Raw genomic sequence first — 20,313 nt, 5'->3', positions numbered from 1 at the left:
AAGGGTTCTGATGAAAACTTTCCACCCGACACACAGGTGGCTGAAAGTATGTGCTCTCCTTTCTTGGGTCCTTTTGTCACCTTTCTTAGCTTTCTTGTTTTGAAACATGATAATAGTAGTATTTGAGTTTTCTGGGGATTTTTGTTCTATATTGCATGCTGTGAAAGGATTTTTCTAGGTTCTGCTTCTGGGCTCCCTCTGATCCTGTGATGTTAAACACGCTGCTGTCTTCCCTCGGCATTACTCTCATCATTTTCTTCTCCACTTGTTCCACTTCTGTCCTGTGTATGTGGGAGGGGGCTGTATAGAAGATGTGAGGGGAAATTTAGTAGAATGGCAGAGTAGGGGGATGTCAGGGAATCACACTGCTGAAAAAAAGGCCTCCACAACTTCTAAAGAAAAAAGGATAGGCTGTACTGGTCTTTGCATTTTTTTTCAACATAACCACAAAAGTTAACTTTTTTCCAATGAAGCTTTTAAAATAGAAATATCGTCATTTATCGTTGAATTTTGATACCATCTAGTCCCTAGAATTCTGTCAAAAATTCATGTAAATTCATGGTTTGTTTTCTAAACAGTGAAGAATGATTTATGTAATTCAAATCCCATATTTTCTAGTAAGAGGAGTGTCATTTTGACCTTGAAGAACTGTATGAGTTGTAATGAAAATAAATATTTCAACAAAGCATGACATCATATCTTGGTTCACTTTACATTGTGTGTGTTTAAGGAAACACTAGAACTTCCTCTTGATAGTTTTAATACCTTAGGAAATATGTTGACATTTGCTTTCTGCCTTGTTCCAGGGTCATGTTTGGAAATTCCACACAATATTAGAACCAGATTTAGTCAGTCAACAACAACAATGAAAAAGAACGTTAGATTGTTTTTAGACTAGATATCACATTTTAAGTATTTTCTTATGCCAGTAATTTTGGTGAGAAATATATATTCAGATGAACACCAAGGAAAGTAAAATGTTGGCAAATACATAGAAGAATAATCTAATGTAGATCAAATATCTTGCTATAGTCCCATTCTACTATCACTTTCTGCTATTCAGGGCTGCAGTTTCATCTTTCTTTGATAGTTTTTCCTGGAATGATGGGTTGAGGTTACATAATTAAAACAACCTGCATGTGATGACATAGATTTAATTGTTGTAGATGTAGACATAAGGACTAAATTCAATACTGCCCATGATAAGCTTTGAAGGTAAATGATCAGACTTTGAGAGACTTCAATGTCATACTTCATAATCATCAGGAATATTTTATATTTATTAAGGAACTTAGCACAATTTTTAGAACATATGTCTAAGGAGACAAAGATACAGACATGATTTTGTCAAAAGAATAAATTAAGGAGTATACCAAGAAAATTAACGTCTAACAACTTTCCATTTCAGAGATTTTTGACTTTAAGAAAAAGAATGCTTAAAAACAAACATGTAGTAGACAACAAATACAACTGGAAAGTTAGTACTGTTCTCCCAGCTCTCTACTAAGACATTAGTACACTTGGGAATAATAAAGAGGGGTTGCTAAAATCTCAACTGTTGACAACTAATGTTTTCATTCAGTAACATACACAAAGAATTTGCGTTTTACATTTAAAAACATCATAGAGAAATTCATAATTGTTCTTATTAACATATTATAATAGCAGTTTTTTTTTCTCTCTCTCTCCTGGTCGCAGCATATAATATTTGGCTAAGCCCTTTGTTTTGTTTTATTCATCCATTTTATTTTATGCACATACCTTATTCTCTTTCTTCTCCACTTAATCAAATGCAAAGATTCTGCTAAATGTTACTTAATGCTTTTTAAACACAGTTTTTAACTTTAGTAAATGACGTTGAATATTGGATTCTGTTTTTTTCTGATCAGATCAAGTTTTTAGGATTTATTCCTGTTGCTTTATGTGTATCTAATCTGGTTCTCTTGCATTTAATTCATATTAAAATACTAATTACTGATTATATGATAAGAAAATTACTTAAACTAAGGATCAAATTCTTTCTTTCACTTTTTTTCTTTTTTGCTGTACTTGAGTTTGAACATAGGGCCTCACATTTGCTAAGTAAGAACTCTGCCAGGTGAGCCCCCCAACAACCCTTTTTGCTTTGGAGTTCACTCTTCCAGATGGGCTCACTTTTGCCTGGACTCTGCCTCCCACATAGTTGGATTACAGGCATGTACCACCACACTTGGGCCTTTACTAAATTTCTTTATCAATAAAACAGTGAGTGATATGTTCATCTTATGAAATTGTGTACAGTGAAATGAACAGTTGCATGACAGCTGTCAGGCACATTAGAAATTCTCAGCAAATAGCACTTTTTATGTATCAAGTAGTTTGCTATGTCTTGAAAAGTAGGAAAAAGGATGTGGAAAGAATATGGTGGTAGTAGATAAGATGAAACCACAAAATTTGAAGTGCTACAGCATGAAAGGTTTCTAGAACATGACAAGAAGCTTGTACTTTAAATTTTTGGCCACAGTTGCCAATAGGATAACCTGCGATTTAGAATTCATATTCTTGGGGCCTGTCCTCAAAGGCTTGGCTTGCTCATGTGGCTTACATGAATTTTCAATGCAACAGAGTTGCTCATAAGGTTCTATTATGTTATGTAGAGTTCTACCCTTGAAATTATTAGTACGGAAGGGTTTTTATTCCTAGACCTGATTTTGACATCTTAAATCTTAGGAATAGGAAAGTGCTTAAGTATTTTGTTTAAATCTTAAAGTCAATAAACTTCTGAATTTTGGGGTGGTAGGAGTTGTTTCTACCAAATATTGCCCAGTCTTCTGAGCTTAAGTCAAGACTACACATGTTCTCTTTTATCTCTGTCCATCTCCAAGGAAGAGAAATGATAATTTATTCTAGCCCTTCAGCCTCTGGAACAAAGATCACTATTAGGTCAATAGGTTCTCAGAAAAATAAATAGATGACCAGTTAAATAAAACTCTGGAATTGTCCATTTTCACAAGTGACTCAGATGATCCTGTGCTTGCTAATGCTTAAGAATTCTTGTCAATGGGAAATCATCTTAAGAACCATGTTTTAGAACTAAGATGTCAAATATAGAGCACTAGCCACATGTGGCTTTTAAATAAAAATTAATCAAAATTAGTACAGCTACAATTTCATTTTCTCTATTGCACTAGACGTATTTTATCTTCTCAACTATCAAGCATGTCTGGTTACTGATCCAGAACTTTCCTATTGGTGTTGGAAATACTACCAAGAGCCATGTTTTAGGAAGATCATTATGGTGGCAAGCACAGAAGATACATCAGATGAGAACAAGACAAGAGTCAGTTAGAAGACGATTTAGAAGTCAAAAGATTGCCGATCAAGGGCAAACACAACAATGGGATTGGACTTTGAGCACATGATAAAAGAGAGAGCACACAAGGGAGGGGTGAGGATAGATAAAACACCTAAAAAATTAGCTAGCATTTGTTGCCCTTAATGCAGAGAAACTAAAGCAGATACCTTAAAAGCAACTGAGGCCAATAGGAAAAGGGGACCAGGAACTAGAGAAAAGGTTAGATCAAGAAGAATTAACCTAGAAGGTAACACACACGCACAGGAAATTAATGTGAGTCAACTCCCTGTATAGCTATCCTTATCTCAACCAGGAACACTTGTTCCTTCCTATTATTGCATATACTCTCTCTTCAACAAAATTAGAGATAAGGACAAAATAGTTTCTGCTGGGTATTGAGGGGGTGGGGGGGGAGAGGGAGGGGGTGGAGTGGGTGGTAAGGGAGGGGGTGGGGGCAGGAGGGAGAAATGACCCAAGCCTTGTATGCACATATGAATAATAAAACAATAAAAAAAAAAAGATTGCCGAGAAGCAGGTGAGGGTCCCCATTGCAGAGCACTGCTGAGTAGCTAAATATGGTGATTACAGCTAGTTCACTTGATTTGACTATCAGAACGTTATTGGTCACCTGTCAAGGCAAAATTGGGAGAAACTCCAAGGATTTGAAATAGGGAAAATGAACTTTATACACACACACACACACACACACACACACACACACACACATATTGGCAGTACTGGAATTCGAATATAGATTTGTGAAATTTTTCCTTTCATTATAGGTAATTTAACCATATTTATAAGCCAGAAAAAAGAATCAGTAAAGAGGGAAAAGCAAATTCTAGGAGAGATATTAAGAGCAGACAAGAGTGATTGCTGTAAGAATTTAGTGGCCAGGAGGTAAAGACAGTAGGTTTTCTTTCCCTATGCAAAATAGTTTTCATTGAGAGCAAAAATAATAAAAGATTTCAAGCCAAAGAAACATCACTCTGAAATTTTAGAATCGTAATTTAACAAGTGCTTTTAAGTGCACACTCAATTGTTAGAAAGCCTCAAAGGATGAATAAGAGAACAACATTATAGGGCATGGTTTTACTAGCTTTAAGAAGCTGCATTTGTCTTTTCATTAGTGGGACCAGATAAATATTAGCTTCTAATACTAAGTGGTGAACTGTTGCTTGAATTCTATGCTACAGACTGTGTTACAGAACTTCAGTGAGGAAGAGTGATAACAATCCAGGGAGGCTTTTTTAGTTAAGATTATGCCTTGAAGAATGGCTGGTATTTGTAAAAGGAACCAGTAGAAGAAAAGCAGGGGAGGAAGAAGACAAGAGACAGGAAAGCACCAGTGAATGTCTAATTTAAATGACCTAGAAATACGTACACTGAAAATGAAGAAAAGGAGTTTGATGTAATAACAAAAAGAAAAGCATTTAAAAAGTTTTGTTCCTTACCTTTTTCTAATCTTTATGCTCATGACCATGAATTTGGCAGATAGAAAAGATTATAAAACAAAACAAAAAAAATACTTGTTATCCAGTCTTCTGGGTTCACTGTTGATATTTTATTATATAGCCTTCAAATTATTTCATATGTGTAAAAATTTACAAAATATTTGTGACATATTGAGGTATGTGAAATAATGGGTTCCCAAATATATCTGTTTCCTATCTCTGGAACTTGTGAATATGTTAGGTTCCATGTTGCTAAATTACACATAACATAGCAAGGGGAAATTAAAAATGCAAGTGTCATTTTTTTTGCTAATCAGTTGATCTGGAAATAAAACAATTATCCTGGTGCACAAAACATTTTTTAATATCTTATTTTTGCTACTACATCAATTAAACTCCTTTCCATGATTTTCAATGCCAGTTTTTTCCAGGCCACTTAAATTAGATTTTCACTTGTGCATTCCTATCTCTGATCTTCCCCTCCCATTTTTTGTTTTTACTAGTTTCCTTTTGCAAATACTGCCCAATTTGATCACGGGGCCCTTTAGATTTGGAAGGAAGAAGAGTAAGTATTAGAGTAATAAAATGTGACAAAGACTAGATCAGCCATTGCTGAAGATGGAAGGAGCAGATGCTCCAAAGACTGTGAGCAGCCTCAAGAAGTGGAAAGGGCAAAGAGCCATGTCCTTCTTTAGAGGTTCCAGGAAAGATTATAGTCTTAATTATCACCTTGATTCAGTGAGACTCATTTCAGACTTCTGACCCCCCAGAACAATAAGAAAATAAATTAATGGTTTTTAAGTGATGAAGCTTGTTATAGCAGCAATAGGAAGTTAACACATATTTACAATTTTATATTTTAGAAAATTTTGAATTAAATCAGGAACATTCTCCTATGCCTTCAATTATTCAAGAACTGTATGTGAAACTCTATGCTTAATTGTTAATATAGTAATAAATCACTGGATATATCATTTTTTGAATAAGCCCTATTGTTTAATAATTACATGATTTCTCAATGTCTGCTTTTATAACTAATCCTTTGAAAAAATTAATTGTAAACACATCATTCATCCTTCCCTAAGACAATAAATGAAACTTTAATTGCATTGCCACTGGGATGTCTTAAAGGCTCTCTTAATAGATACTACCAGATTGCTTTTCAAAAAGGCCGTTCCTATTTGATCTCCAACCAATATTTCACTGGCAATGAATGTAATCACTCAAAACAACTTTTACAATTTGATTATGGCAACACAGATCCTCATGTGAAAAAAAAAAACTTTTGTTTATTTTTCCTGGTATAGCTATGTTTCAAATCATTAAATTTTAATAAGCATCATTTTAATTTGCATATAATAAAAACTATTGATCTTTTTCTTTTGGACAATATTTGTGCACTTAGTGATCTCTTTTCTTCAGATCACATCTTGCATGTTCTGGACCCTTGAGATGTTTTGCCTGTCAATGAAAATAATGTGTACAAGTCATAGGTAGGATGGAGTAGGATGGGTGGGGTAACTCTTTGGAAACTATGCCAGTAGTATAGGGCTAGGATTTCTGTTTTAGGTGAGGGATATAGGAAGAGTAGATCTAATTCATATGGGATATTTTGAAGGAATCATTAAAACCTTTCAAAGATTGCAAGATATATGGGAAAAAAGCTATGACTCAGAGAAGTTTATGGTTTCAGGCCAGAGTGACTGACAGACTTGTGGACTCTTGACTGATACAATTAAATTGGGTTTTGAAAGGATAAATTTTGGAAATTTGATTTTTGAAAATAACACATGACTAAGTAGAAACTGACAGGTATTTGGAGGAAAGGAATTATAGCTCAGGTTAGAGGAAGGCGACAGCAGTATGACTTTATAAAATCAAAAGAATGAGGAAATACCTGAACTAAAAGAAGTATGGATTCTTTAAAGAAGATATTTCAAGAGAAAGGCAGAATCTCCAGGTTTGGACAATTTTCTCCCTTCCAAAATCCACCGTGAGTTTTTGTGCACATGGATATGAGTCAACCTAGGGGAAGTGAATATAGGTAGCATACCATACAGTCCTCTCCCTTCATGGGTAATGAGCTCAGAGAACTATTCCATGAGAGTCATTCTGCTCTCTTTGTCTATATTGCCATAACCTTCCACAAAGTTAGCTTTCTGCACAGTATGAAAGTTTTGACTGTGCCACCACTGTCATTTCTCTACCTGAAACTTCAGTAAAAGCCCAAGATGGTCTTCAGATCTGACTTCATTATGTGATCTATTCACACCCACTTCATACTCTGACTGCTTTGGTTGCCTGTTATTTCCCTACTCAGACATGCTTAATCCTGCATCTATACTATATGCCTCACTGTTCCTTGAGAAGCCATTTCAGGACCTTGGCTCTAGCTGTTACCTCTGCCTGGAACATGCATCTCATTATCCCTGCTCTAATGCCTCAGATTTCTCAAGTGTTTGCTCACACATCACATTCTAGATGAAGCTCACCATGACTGCTCTCTTTTCCCCTCTCAGAAAACAAAACCTTGACCCTTCATCTATTTCTCCTTTTTATCCATTGAAGATATCCTTCTAATATACTATCTAATTTACTGTATTAATTGTAAAGATGTAAGCTTCATAAAGTCAAATAGTAGGAGTTCAACTGAATATTTGTTTAACATTTATTTCCTACAAATTGAATAACTTCAGTTCTTTCTATTACTCTTGTTAAAAAAACTTTTCCATTCAGTGTTATGCCCTTAAGAATTCTATATATTTAATCTTTTTTTTTCCCTGAAGGAACCTTTTTAGAGCAGTAGTACTAATGCTAAAACTTTATCATTTTCATTTTGCATCTTATATAATCCTCTGGCTTGCTTCTCTAAATGACATGTGTCTGAGAAAAGGTGCTTACCAGCCACTTATACTTGTCTTGTAGATATCTGATGGTGTGGCTTACTTTGTCTGGTTCACCTCATAATTCTTTGAGAAATTTGGTAGAGCCTTTGCAATGGTGTGAAAGCATTGCTATGGGCTTGCTGAGGCTGTGACTATTTCTTTCTGGGACCATAGCATTGGAGAGGCTTAATAAAAAATAAACTGAATTTTTCCTATAACTGGCTTCATCAACTCTAGCCTACCAAATCATTTATTTATTTTACTTGCATGCCTACACAAGCACAATGAAACAGGGCTCTGCAAAACTGCCTTCTTTATTGCATATTTCATATTTGTATAAAGCAGATTTCTTTTGTAAATTCTCTTAACTATTCCTGTCAGATAAAGACCTGGTGTCCTAAATATGAAAATAGCAACAGAATCATACCTATCAGAAACACCTGAAAATATTATAGAAAGACTTTACTTTGCCACCTACAGCTTCAGGGGTTTTCATACACCAGTGGTTGAAGAAAGGCTCAAGAAAAATTCAATAATCCTCTTCTTTTCTTAGATCCCATGAATTGTCTTCTCAATTTGCTAGATATTCAGTATGTCAGTCTTCTTTGATACTTGTTATATGTATCCTCCTGAAAATGTCATATTCCATGATATTTAATTTTGATCTCTAGAGCTATAAAGAAGATCAGATATTATTAGTCTAATTCTCATATTGTCTTTGTTTGTAATGCTATGATAAAACACCATGTTTTAAATAGAAATTTAATTTCTATCCTTCTGTAGAGTGGGAAGTTTAAGATCAAATCGATGATAGAGTGAGCATCTGGTGAGAGCCTGTTTCCTGGCACCTACTTGTTGTGTCCTCACATGAGGGAGTGGACAAATGAACTCCTTTTGGCCAATTTTATAAGGGCACTAATCTCACTTATGAGGGCCCTGCCTGAATGATGTAATCACTTCCCAAAAGACCAACCTCCTAATACCTTAGGGCATTCTACACTTAGAGGTTAGAATTTTAACATATAAACTTTGGGGGCACACAAGAATTCATACTATAGTGTATATCATGTGGAATATAGATTGAATCACAAGACATTAGAGTCACAATCCAGTGCACTTTCCACACTATATTATATTTCACGTTTTTTTAAGTTGAAGACCTATACTAAAAGGGAAATTTCTGATTCAGACTATTGTTGTTAGGTGGATAAAATATTATTTCATATGCTTTACAAATAAGGTAACTGAGACCTAGAGAGTTTATGAAACCCCCAATGTCACAGTTAAATTGTTGCTAGAATTCATGCTGTTCAATTCAAGCCCTCCAGTTTATAATCACATAAACAAACCTACTTAACATAAAGCATAATTACATCTCATCTCAATTAATCTTCTACTCAAATGAAATTGTTATTTTATTTATAAATATTTAGAGAAATTTTGACACTGGTGATAGTCTAAGGTCTGTATTTCATATTTTGAAACAATATCTATTCTTCAAAGTATAGCGACTGTAAATTTTGGTTGCTCATGAAACATTTATTAATGCTAATGCCAATAAAAATAATGCCATGATGATTATACTCTTCAGTCATTAATGCCCTGAAAGAAGTAATTTGCAAATTGGTACACTGTCATTCAAAGTGTTAATTTACCACATGTGGGTAACAAATTACTCCTGGAATCAGGCAAGGCACAATTGTCAAGGCCCTGGAGTTATTCTCCCCTGTAGCATTCATATCCAATCAGCTTCCAAATCTTGTTAGGACTATTTCCACCAGCTTCTCATATGCTCTTCCCATTTCCCTTATGCTGTTGTCACTGCTACACCTGTTTAAGGTCTTTCTTTTCTCACATTTAATCAGCTCTATAAGTCTCTTTGCTGTCATTCTGCCTCTACACAAAATCATCCTATTGCCAAATGTACCTTCTCAAAACACAGCTTTGCTTCATCATTTGCTTCTAAACGAAGCTCAAATTCTGGACTGTCTCTTGTACACCTGTGTGTGCACATATACAAATGCACAGACATACAAAATGACTCTCAATGTGCACTTTGGAATCTGCCAGAGAATTCTAAGTTTAGTGATTCTGAATAATTAATGAAGAGTATGGTCTGAGCATTGGGATTTGTAAACCTCTCCAGGTAATTCTAATGTGCACTTACAGCTGAAAACCACTTTTTAAAAACTTATTAAAGGAAGCAAATTGTCATGGAAGGGAAAGTAACAACTCTTAAGAGTGAGAAGCTAGTACTCTTGGTTTTTGACATCAAACAAAAGCATTGTCTCTATTACCAAATAACAACACTATATCTCATTTCTTTATCTATAAATGCAACATGAAAGAATTGGGCCAGGCTCATTTTGAGACTAATATTAGTATAGCACTTATATAAACTCTATCTGAAGCTGAAACTTTATGTTTTAATCAACTGTACAAAATAGAAGACAATAAATGAGTTAAAATACAAATTACTATAAAAATTATGAAGGAAATAATTGATATTACAAGAAAAACTTGAGGTAGATATGCATTTTGTAATAAAGGGAATGCTGTGATATTACCTTTATCTCAAATAAAGAAGGGTGAGTATAGTAAAGTAAGATATTCTGAATTGGGAGAGAGAGAGAAAGAGAACAGTCATGTAACTTTTATTATAGTGCATTGTTATTATTGTTATATTTTTTTACTGTTGGCATTAATTTCTTATGTCTAATTTATAAATTAAACTTTATCATAGAAATGTTTGTATAGATATGTTTGTATATGTTTGGATAGTATTTATAAGGCTGAATGCTATCTGTGGCCTCAGGATCCACTAGGGTCTTAGAATATATTCACTGCCAGTAAGGGGAGACTACCATAGTCAGAAGTCGTGATTTTCACTTTTTAGATGATCTTGGTCTCAATTTTGTAAAAATCGACAAAGTAGACCACACCAATAGAAGTTAATATTAGATTCATGAAGGGCTTGTTATTTGTGTGTTGATATCTCACAGACTGGAAATTCATGCTTGGCAGCATTAATTAAGGAATTCTACTTCACTGTTTTTCTCACTTTATACACCCAAGTTCTGACAAAGTTGTCAAGTATAATCTACTCATTTAGACTTTTTGAGAACAAGAAAAGTGGTTGAACTCAAAGTAAACATTTGTTGATACTCTGTGATGGGGCTGTGGTAGAAATTTCCAAATTTGCCTTTCTAAGGATGGATAAAAACTAGGTTAGTTGTTCCTCCAACAGAGTCTCTATTGGGACCAATATAGATTTCTCAACCTTATTCATTGTCCAGATGTTGTTTATCCTTGCTAGGTTGTCCCCCACTGGCCATGTAGTTGTGCCATTTGTTTTCTTGGGGACATCTTTTTCTCGCTTTTGATGGAATTCTAAGGACCCACTTAGGACTGTAAAAGGCAATACTGGCAATAATCATAGTTTTAGGGTGAATTGTGCTTTATAATCTATTCATGAAATAGATACTTTGGTTTCTTGTCAACAAGTCCAAATGGAATAAAATGAGAAGTATAAGTCAATATTCCAATCTATGTGACTGCCAGTGGAGGAATCCTACACTCAAGGAACAAGCAGGTTGTGAAGGGCAAAAGTGGAAATGAGTCTGAAAGTCTAAAGAAATGCCTGAGCACTGAAATTTTTAAATTTTACTAAAAATGGTTCAATTTTGCTGAAGTCTTTCCATTCTCTATAGGTACTAGCTGCTTTTTTTCCCCTAAGAATATAATAGATAATGCTTGTCTTAAGATTTGATTCCTTTAATGCTTTAGAGAAATTCTCTGGGATGAATTTTTCTGTTCTTATTTCTTCAGTTATCATCATAATAATGATAAAACAACAATAACATTTATAGGACTTACACTTGTCTGTCAGTGTGCTATGATCTACCCATTTGGGCTCTGTTCTGCCTCTCTTTAATCTGAAGACTAACCTTTAAGAAGGTTCTATAGACAGTTGCTTTTGGCAGAGAAAATAATGTCTAGAAAGAGTGGATTACATAGCATCTTATGGTATGCATTCTTTCTGTGTTTTTGGGAAAGTCATAGACCTTCTACTCCCAGAGATTTGCCTGAAGAATTTAGTGTGCACATTTATGTTGCATACCTCACCACGGTTGCATTCTCAACTCAGTTGTCAAATATCATGAACAAAAAAGATCGAAGTTAGTCTGCCTCTTTGACACCAGAGTGTAGAATCATGGCATGGTACTAATGGGAGAAAGAAGCAGAACAATGGACTTGGGGAGACTGAAACCCAGGAGATAACAGTGCTTCAGGGTAATTGTGCTGGGAATCCCATAAAGCTGGTAGCAATCTGGCTTGGACCAGGAAGTCATATCCACCCATACTATCTGGTGGGTCACTCAGGAATTATTGTATCCTGAGTGATTCTGCCTATTATTATTATTATTTCTTTTTTTGGGGGTTTCTTCTGTAGATATAGAAAATAGTGAAAATACAAACCCATGTGTGATGAGACACCAAATCTTTGCCTGTTATCTCTGATGCATTCCTCTGAAGATGGAGGAGCCAGACAATTCATAGAAGCACCTAGCATTTTTTTGCTGTTTTGATTCAGTGCTTAAGTGTTCTTTCATATCCAGGCTTTATTGCTTTCTATATCTAGGACTTATGTAACTATATAGGGGCCCAAAATGTTAGTCAAAGATAGAGAACACATGTGAGCAGCCTCACTAAACACTACCAGGCTTGATGACAAGCATGTATAATTCCAGCACTCAGAAAACTGAAGTGGGAAAAGGGCAAGTTTGAGGTCAGTCTGGGAGAGATACTATCTCAAACTAAAGACTTTAAAAGCCAAAAAGTAATGGAAAGAAAGAAAGAAAGAAGAAATAAAATGTACTGTGCCTTAGCTATATCAACTCAATCTTCTTAATGAATTTATGAAGTAGGTTCATTATTATTTGCATTTTACAAATCAGCAACTGAGGTACAGAGAGATGCAGAAACTACCTAAAGTCACAGAGTCATTTAGCATAAGGTAAGAATTTGAACCCAAAAAATCTGGTCATTAAAGCTCTATTTTTAACCTGCTATACGGAAAGTTTGACATAGTTTAAAAATTTTACCTCATATTTGTTTACGGAGAGTGTTTTCCTAAAGTGGATGAGGCAAGGTCTTTTGCAGGCTGCCATTTAGACACAAGATTAATGTGCTGAAGCATCATCAGGGTCAACATCATGCTGTTTTGCAAATTAACCTTGGTTGTGTTCTAGTCAGACTGCACAGGGAAGTGAAAGGTTTTTTTATCTTGGGTCTTTCTCATTTACTCAGGCAATGCCAGCTGTGTCGTGATGGCTTTTTTACTTGACTACATGGGAAGAAACACTGCTATAAGACTGCTTGATTGTTCTCGGAAGATTGAAATGTGGCTCTATTTGCTTTTGGGGTACAAAAATACAACAGGATCTGGTGATGTTTGGCAATAAATTTAGAGAAAATGGTCAAAAACGTTCAGTAAGAATTATGTTAGAGTTACTCAGAAAGCATTATGTCTATTAGGCCTTTCATGCTGTTGTTTCCATTAAAAAACATGTTGTCCCACACACAAAGGGCACCATTGTTGTAGTTAAATTAAAATCCTGAGTAAAAGAATTAGGAACTGCCTCACTCATTGTGTCTATTCCTAGCCAAGAGTGGCCACTCTTACTATTAAGCAATTTGTTATTATCTGCCGAGCAGTTAGAGAGTGTTTAGCACATATTAGTTAAAGGAGAGTCATCACAAACATAGCTGCAGATATACTGGTACAGAACTCTCATTTATAAATTGGACATTAAGCAACTTAATGTATGTCAACATACATAATTGGCATTAGACTCACTATGGTCTTTATTCCAATGAAGAAACTTTATGTACACCTATTACACCTATTAGCTTCCCTTTGTAAACTACCTCACATTGTGACAAAGGAACTTACATCAGTGATTCTAAATGATACCACTTTTAGAAAAGTTCAAAAATGACATCCAGAGGATGCCATGCTTATCAATCTTTCGTAGGAAACTGACATCCTTCTCCTTCAGCTTGATGAACTCACTCTCCATTGCTATTGCTGTGTCACGTGACAGGAAGAAACTATCGAGCAGGGAAAGCAAAGTTAGAATACACAGGATGCTGAGATTTATCTAGGTATGCATCCATCTGAGAAGCTACTCTGAATCTACTGCAATGTTATGGCCTGTTTGGCTTCAGTTTAATTTAAAAATAGATACATAATACTGAAGAAACAGCATTCAATGTGAGAAGTTAGAAAGATACCAATAAAGTAAAATAAGGCAGGTGAAAAGGATTATTAAGGTAGAGATAGATATTTATGTTTTAGAATACTATGTTTCTCAAGAAATCTAATCACCTACTCTTTGAAAAAACACACACACAATAATGTAGACCACCAACAAGTCAATCTTAGCAAGAAATAAGGAAAATGCACACAGGGATACGATGTTACAGGAGCTAAATGTTATTTACATCCTTAGTAAATCCCAAGAGCAGTTGCTCTGATTTTCAAGGGATGAGATATCCTCAAACTCCCATCAATTTAAGAGCTTCTACCCAGCCCTAGAGAAGGAGCATAACTTAGACCTTACACAGTCAGCATTGCCTATTAATAGACAATGTGTAGCCAGATGGTCCATCCTGGTCCCAAAGAATGGCTCAGTATATTTGCAAAGTTCTTGCTAACATTCTTTATTTGTAGCTAAAAATATTTGACCTTGGGAGATCTTGGGAATCATTTTGAGACATAGGACATAGTTGATATTGTAGAGACAAGAGAGGCAGCAAATATGAATGGAAAACATTCATTTTTTTCTATAATATACGTTTGGTCTCTACATTCAGAAATGCCTGAAGTGAGATCTAACTAAAATTTCAGCAATGTTGGTCCACAGATTGTTACTTTTTCTGAATCCAATTTGAGATGAGTTTTCTATCACTTGAATCAAAAACATTTTGCTTAGCATATACACAAAATTAGGAATAAAATGGACTGATAACACCACAGACATCTATGAGATTTTTAAATTAAAAAGTGAATATAAAGATAATTTTGAAAAATCTCAGAACAGTTTTTCCCTCAAAATGTAATTTGTCAAAATAAATTCAAAGGGAGTTAAAAAAAAAAGCTAAACAGCCAATCATAATGAAAAATTAAAGTATAAGGAAGAATTATTGTAATGACAGGAGCAACATACATATATTAGAAAATAAAATGAAAGAAAGGAGACTGTATTTATTTATTTTTCCATGTAAAATGTCTCAAAAACTCATGAGTTGAAGGCTTGGTCCCTAGCTGGTGGTACTATTCTAGGTAATTGGATGATGAGGGCTCTGTCTTCATCAATGGATTATCCCATTGATAAATTCATAGCTGAATTGACTATTAGGAGGTGTGGCCTGTTTAGGAAATGGGTATGTGTCTTTGAAAAGTATATGTGGACCTGGACTCTTCCCTTCCTTTTCTCTCTGCTTCCTGGCTGTTATAAGGTGAGCAGCTATCCTTTGCCATGCCCTTGTGTCATGATGGTTCTACCTTTCCATAATCCTAAAAGTGCTGCATCCAGCTGACCATGGACTAAAGCTTCTGACACCATGAGAGAAAATAAATTTTTCCTCTTTTAAGTTGATTTGCACAGGTATTTTTTTATGCCAATGAAAAGTGACTAACACAATTACCATGATATTTAAAAATGTTAAGAAAAGCCTAATAAAAATTAAATTTTTGACATAATTTTCCTTATTGTCACTTTATAATGTATTTTAATATATTGAAATTTAAGTAATATTCATTTTAGTTTTGCTTTCAAATTTTTTACTAATTTTTCTCCATAAAGTCAGAATCATTTTCTTAATATCTTAAAAAATGATTTTTGATATTTTTTGTTGGAATTATATTAAATTAATAAAACTGGTCAGATTAATATCTTTATAGTGCACTCATAAAGGAAAATTTATTTAAATTTATTCATAGGGTTCAAAACATCTGTATTTTTTCACCTTAAATTACTACTTATTCTTCAGCATTTCAGCTAAATTTAACTACAGTTAAATTTCTTTTAGGGCATTGCAAAAAAAAGTAATTTCAGATTTCATTAGAAGAGTGAATAGGCAGAAATAGCCAAGAACACATTGAAAAAAAAAAAACAAGATGAGAAAACTTTAAAATATAAATATTAAAAATAGAACAAGAAGAACTAAAGATTACTGTACCAGTACAAGAATGTCACAGCAAAAACAAACAAACAAAAAGCCAAAAAACCCCACAAAACCCTCATAGTACAGCACTATGGCAGGGCTTGTGGATGCTAATTTGTATGCATGCTGGGTGACTCACCTGTTTGCTTGTGTGATCTCTCCTGACCTTTTGCTTTTGTTCCCCAAGCTCCTGGGTCAGCTGGCTTTGGCTGGATTCAGTCGTGAGGAGGCACTAGCAGGAGGAAGAGCACTGCCAGGAGCCACCCTTCAACACACTCATCCACACACACCCATATCTATTTTGCAGGCTTTACTGGCAGGGCAGCATCTTTGTCTCCTTCAGGGCCCCAGCTCCTTCTGGCAGCAATTCTGTCTGTGGTCTTACCTCTCGTGGGCAATCCTTATTTTGCTTCTAGTTCCCACTTCATTGTTTTGGTTCTGATTTCTAAAAATGCATCCTTCTAGTACCTCTTCTCTTTGTTTTTGCTTTATAAATAGAGATAATAAAAGTATTTATATGAGACTATAATGAAACTTTATGCTTTTTGTACTTAAAATCCTGAGCATAGAGTATTATTCAGTAAGTGCTATGATTATTTCAAAATATGTTACCAGCAGTGCAGGTCCCTCAGCTATGTCCCTGTCTGTCACTGTTCCTTCTCTCTCAGTATCTCCTGGACCCTGGTGGTCAGGTTTTGTCCCTGCTTCTGCTCACATATGTTCATAACCTTCAATTTCACTCTTCAACCACAATACATCCATAAAGACAGTATTACACGTAAATGAAGTATTCTTCTTTTATTATCTATTTTTGCAAAGTTAAAGAATTTAATAAATAGTAGATAATGGTTAAAATAAAACATGTTGAGAAATAAATACCACCTTCTGAAACTCAAAATTATCATATAGAAATTTAATAAGATTAGAATAAAATGCACATAACAAAAGGCTAATATTGAAGTTAAAAATGTTTCTGTCAATCAGTATAAAAAACAAGCACTACAATAGAAAACAGATAAACAACATACATTTAAAAAATTTAAAAAGAAAAGATTTTAAGTAATTGCTAATAAAGTAAAATAGTAGGTGTTGAAATAGTGTAAATTGAAATTATAAAAGTTGTTACTTTGCACAAAAGAATATATATTTGCCTCAGAATAAAAAAAACAATGCTCTTTATTGGCTGGTGTATATAGATGTAAGCTTTGTCATTCCAAGTGAGGAATATAAATTCACACAACTTTTCTTAATGGGAAATTGGGGAAACTAAATCAAGCCCAGAAAACATGAAGAGTCCTGTAAAATTATCATTTCAATATATTTAGAGTTCCACATAAAGATGACAGAGTAAAAGATGCATACCACAGGGTTATAGAGAAATTTATAGCACCCTAATGCTTGGGGGTATAGAATTGGTTCAGTAAATAATTTTACATTAAAAAAAGCAGGTTTAGGTGCACATGTACAAGGATATCTACTAAATGGCAAGAAAAAATATCTTTGAAATTTATTTCATTAAAATCTAACATACACTAAAATGCGAACAGTTTCTTTCAAAGGAGGATAGGATTAGTAAACATTTAATTTTCCATTTTTTCCTTTGACATAGTTTTTCTATTGGGTGTGGATTTTGTTGTTAATTTCATTTACTTACTTACTTACTTATTTATCATTTATTTATTTTGAGGCAGGCTTTCTTTATATAATCTAGCATGACCTGAAACTCATAATCATCCTTCCTTAGCCTCCCAAGTAGTGGGATGGCAGGTGTGTACCACCATACCAGGCTATTGAACTACTTTTTAAAGAAATAAAACATGTTAAAGCATATGCTAAAACTTAAGGTTCAACTTCTAGTTTATTCTTTTATTTTCCATAATTTAAAAATAACAGATATAACTGGGGCATCTCTTTGTAAAAAAGAACCAACAGATGAATTAAAATATTTCATCTAACCATTAGATACCTGCAATTATGTGAACCCAAGCTCTAAAAATTCAGGAAGGGAAATGTCTGAAACTAACATTGTTGTGGATTGTTAATAATACCATTGCCCTAAAAAAACCTAATTTATCCTCAGAAGTGTTTCAGTAGCTGTCACAGGGATGAAAATAGGCTATGCTTAGATAGATAGTCACTGTTCAGGTAAAGTTCTGTCTAACCCACTTGTATTTATTTATCTATTATTTGCCCATTTTTCTTTATCCCCAGTTTATATGTTAAACAAACATACAAACAAACAGAGAGATTTTTCTTCCTGAATGAAAAAAAGCAGTGATTTTTCACTAAGAAAAACTCTACATAGATTTTTTGGAGAAGCTTGAAGACTTTCATCCCTTTGACTCACCTTTCATCTTGCCTTTACTTTCTAAGCTTTTCTCCCATGTTTACCCTTTGTTGCTGCCATGGTTGTTGAAGGTTACTGAAAGAGTTCATATGGATAAGGTACTGGTACTTTATTTCTCCACTCAAGAAGTCTCTGGTCTACTTCTTCCTCATTAATTGCAATTATATGTTCATTATATATTATTTTTACTTCTCCACTGTCCCTGTTCTCACTCCTAAGTTAGACAGCTTAGTTCTGACAGTTTCATATTACATGTGACAGCAAATATTTTGCTTTGGCCATTAATCTTTAGTTAGAAAACTATTAGCTGATACAATTTCTTACCCAGTGTCTATGATAAATTAATCACTTTATCTTCACAGAAGGAGGGGAAACAAAACAATTAAGCATTATAATGTCTCAAGAGTGGTATTCTGCTTTTGATTTCAAGAGTTTCATTCAATAATTATTGATCACTGTTATGTTCTGGGAACTACCATGTAAGCTCTTTGAAGTCAGTGACTTTGCCTTTAACCATCTGTGATACACCCCAAAATATCATGGAGATGATACAGTCCAGAGTGGCAACTCAAAATACCTTTGGACACGCATGACTGGGTGAGTGAATGACAAAGACAACCACCTGCCCTTCTGAGGTTCACATGCTACTGCTTTCAACCTTTTCTTTTTCTTCACAGAGTTCACATGTGCAGCACCCTTCAACTTTTGGTTTTAGTAGGAAAATCCCACAAATATTTTAAATATAATGTTGTAAGCATTCTGTTTTAGAAAAAAACCTGAGTTATGGATAAGCCACAAAAATGGGCACTTGTATTAGTTTAGAGGTTTTGCTAAGTCTTCTTGGTGGGGGAAATGGTTCAGCTGAATCTTGAAAGTGGTAGAGGACTGGTACGATTTGAATATGAAATGCCTCTGATAGGCTCCTGTTTTTGAATCCTTGGTGCCTAGTGGATAGCACTAATTGGAAAGATTATAGTAACTTTAGGGCCAAGGTAGAGGAAGTAGGCCACTGAGTGCAGTCTTTTTAAAAGTTGTTCCTGTCACAGTATTCCAGTTTTGGTCTCTCTCTACTTTCCGTCCACCATAACATGAAAAATCTCTGTCACATGTTCCTGTGGCCATGGCATTCTGCTTAGGTGCATGGGGCCAAGCAACCATGGACCGGACCCACTGAAAACCATGTACCAAAATTAATCCTTTAAGTTGTTTCTGTCAGGTATTTGAACACAGCAAAAATAAAAGCAGCAAATACAAGGAATTAAGTAGTTGAAAAAGACAATGAGTGGTGTGTTAAGTATAAACCCCACTTCTGTATGGGAGACAGGTAGGTCACAGATATAGGTGGCAGAACTGGCTACCTAATTTTTTGAACCCAGTGCTACTGTATACCATATCCTCAGGAAACCAGCTCCAGCAAGGAGGGATGAATACAGGTCCCCCAGTCACCACCACCAACATCATGGAGTTTGGGACATGGAAGCCATAGCAACATGGATAGCTTTGTTGCATCTGAAGGGTCAACACAGCCCAGCCTCAGCGGCAGAGGCCCCATAAGACCAAAACTTCTTACTATCCAAGACGAATTAGAAACTAAAAAATTAAATTTGAACTCTTATAATTGAAAAAATTATTTAGCTCAATTAAAAATAAATTAAAATATATTTGGCAGGCCAAGAAAGCAATGTTGAGGCCCAATCTGGCATGAAAGTCACTTGTTTCAATACTAACATTGGAGCAATTTTCCAGTCAAATGTTACTGACAATTCTGTTGATTGAACAATGATGTCCAAAGAGTTATCTTTGAGGTTTACTTTGAATTATTGTTCAAATTCCAAGTCTTTGGGATATTTTTTGTGTGTGTCATTACAAAAAGCAGGGATAAGTATAAATATTTCTATTGAGACTGTAAGTAATGCAGTGTTGTATCTATTTTGTAAACGTGTCACATATACTAAAGAGATAACAATATAAATATAGAATTTATATCTACCTTTTAGAGATAGAAAAGAATTTGATAATTAAATATTCATATAAGAATCATGTGACCTCCAGAGGAACTAA

This window comes from Castor canadensis, chromosome 2, assembly GCF_047511655.1.
Source record: "Castor canadensis chromosome 2, mCasCan1.hap1v2, whole genome shotgun sequence".
NCBI lineage: Eukaryota > Metazoa > Chordata > Mammalia > Rodentia > Castoridae > Castor > Castor canadensis.
The sequence above is the reverse complement of the archived record's forward strand: the minus strand, read 5'-3'. Positions refer to the sequence as shown.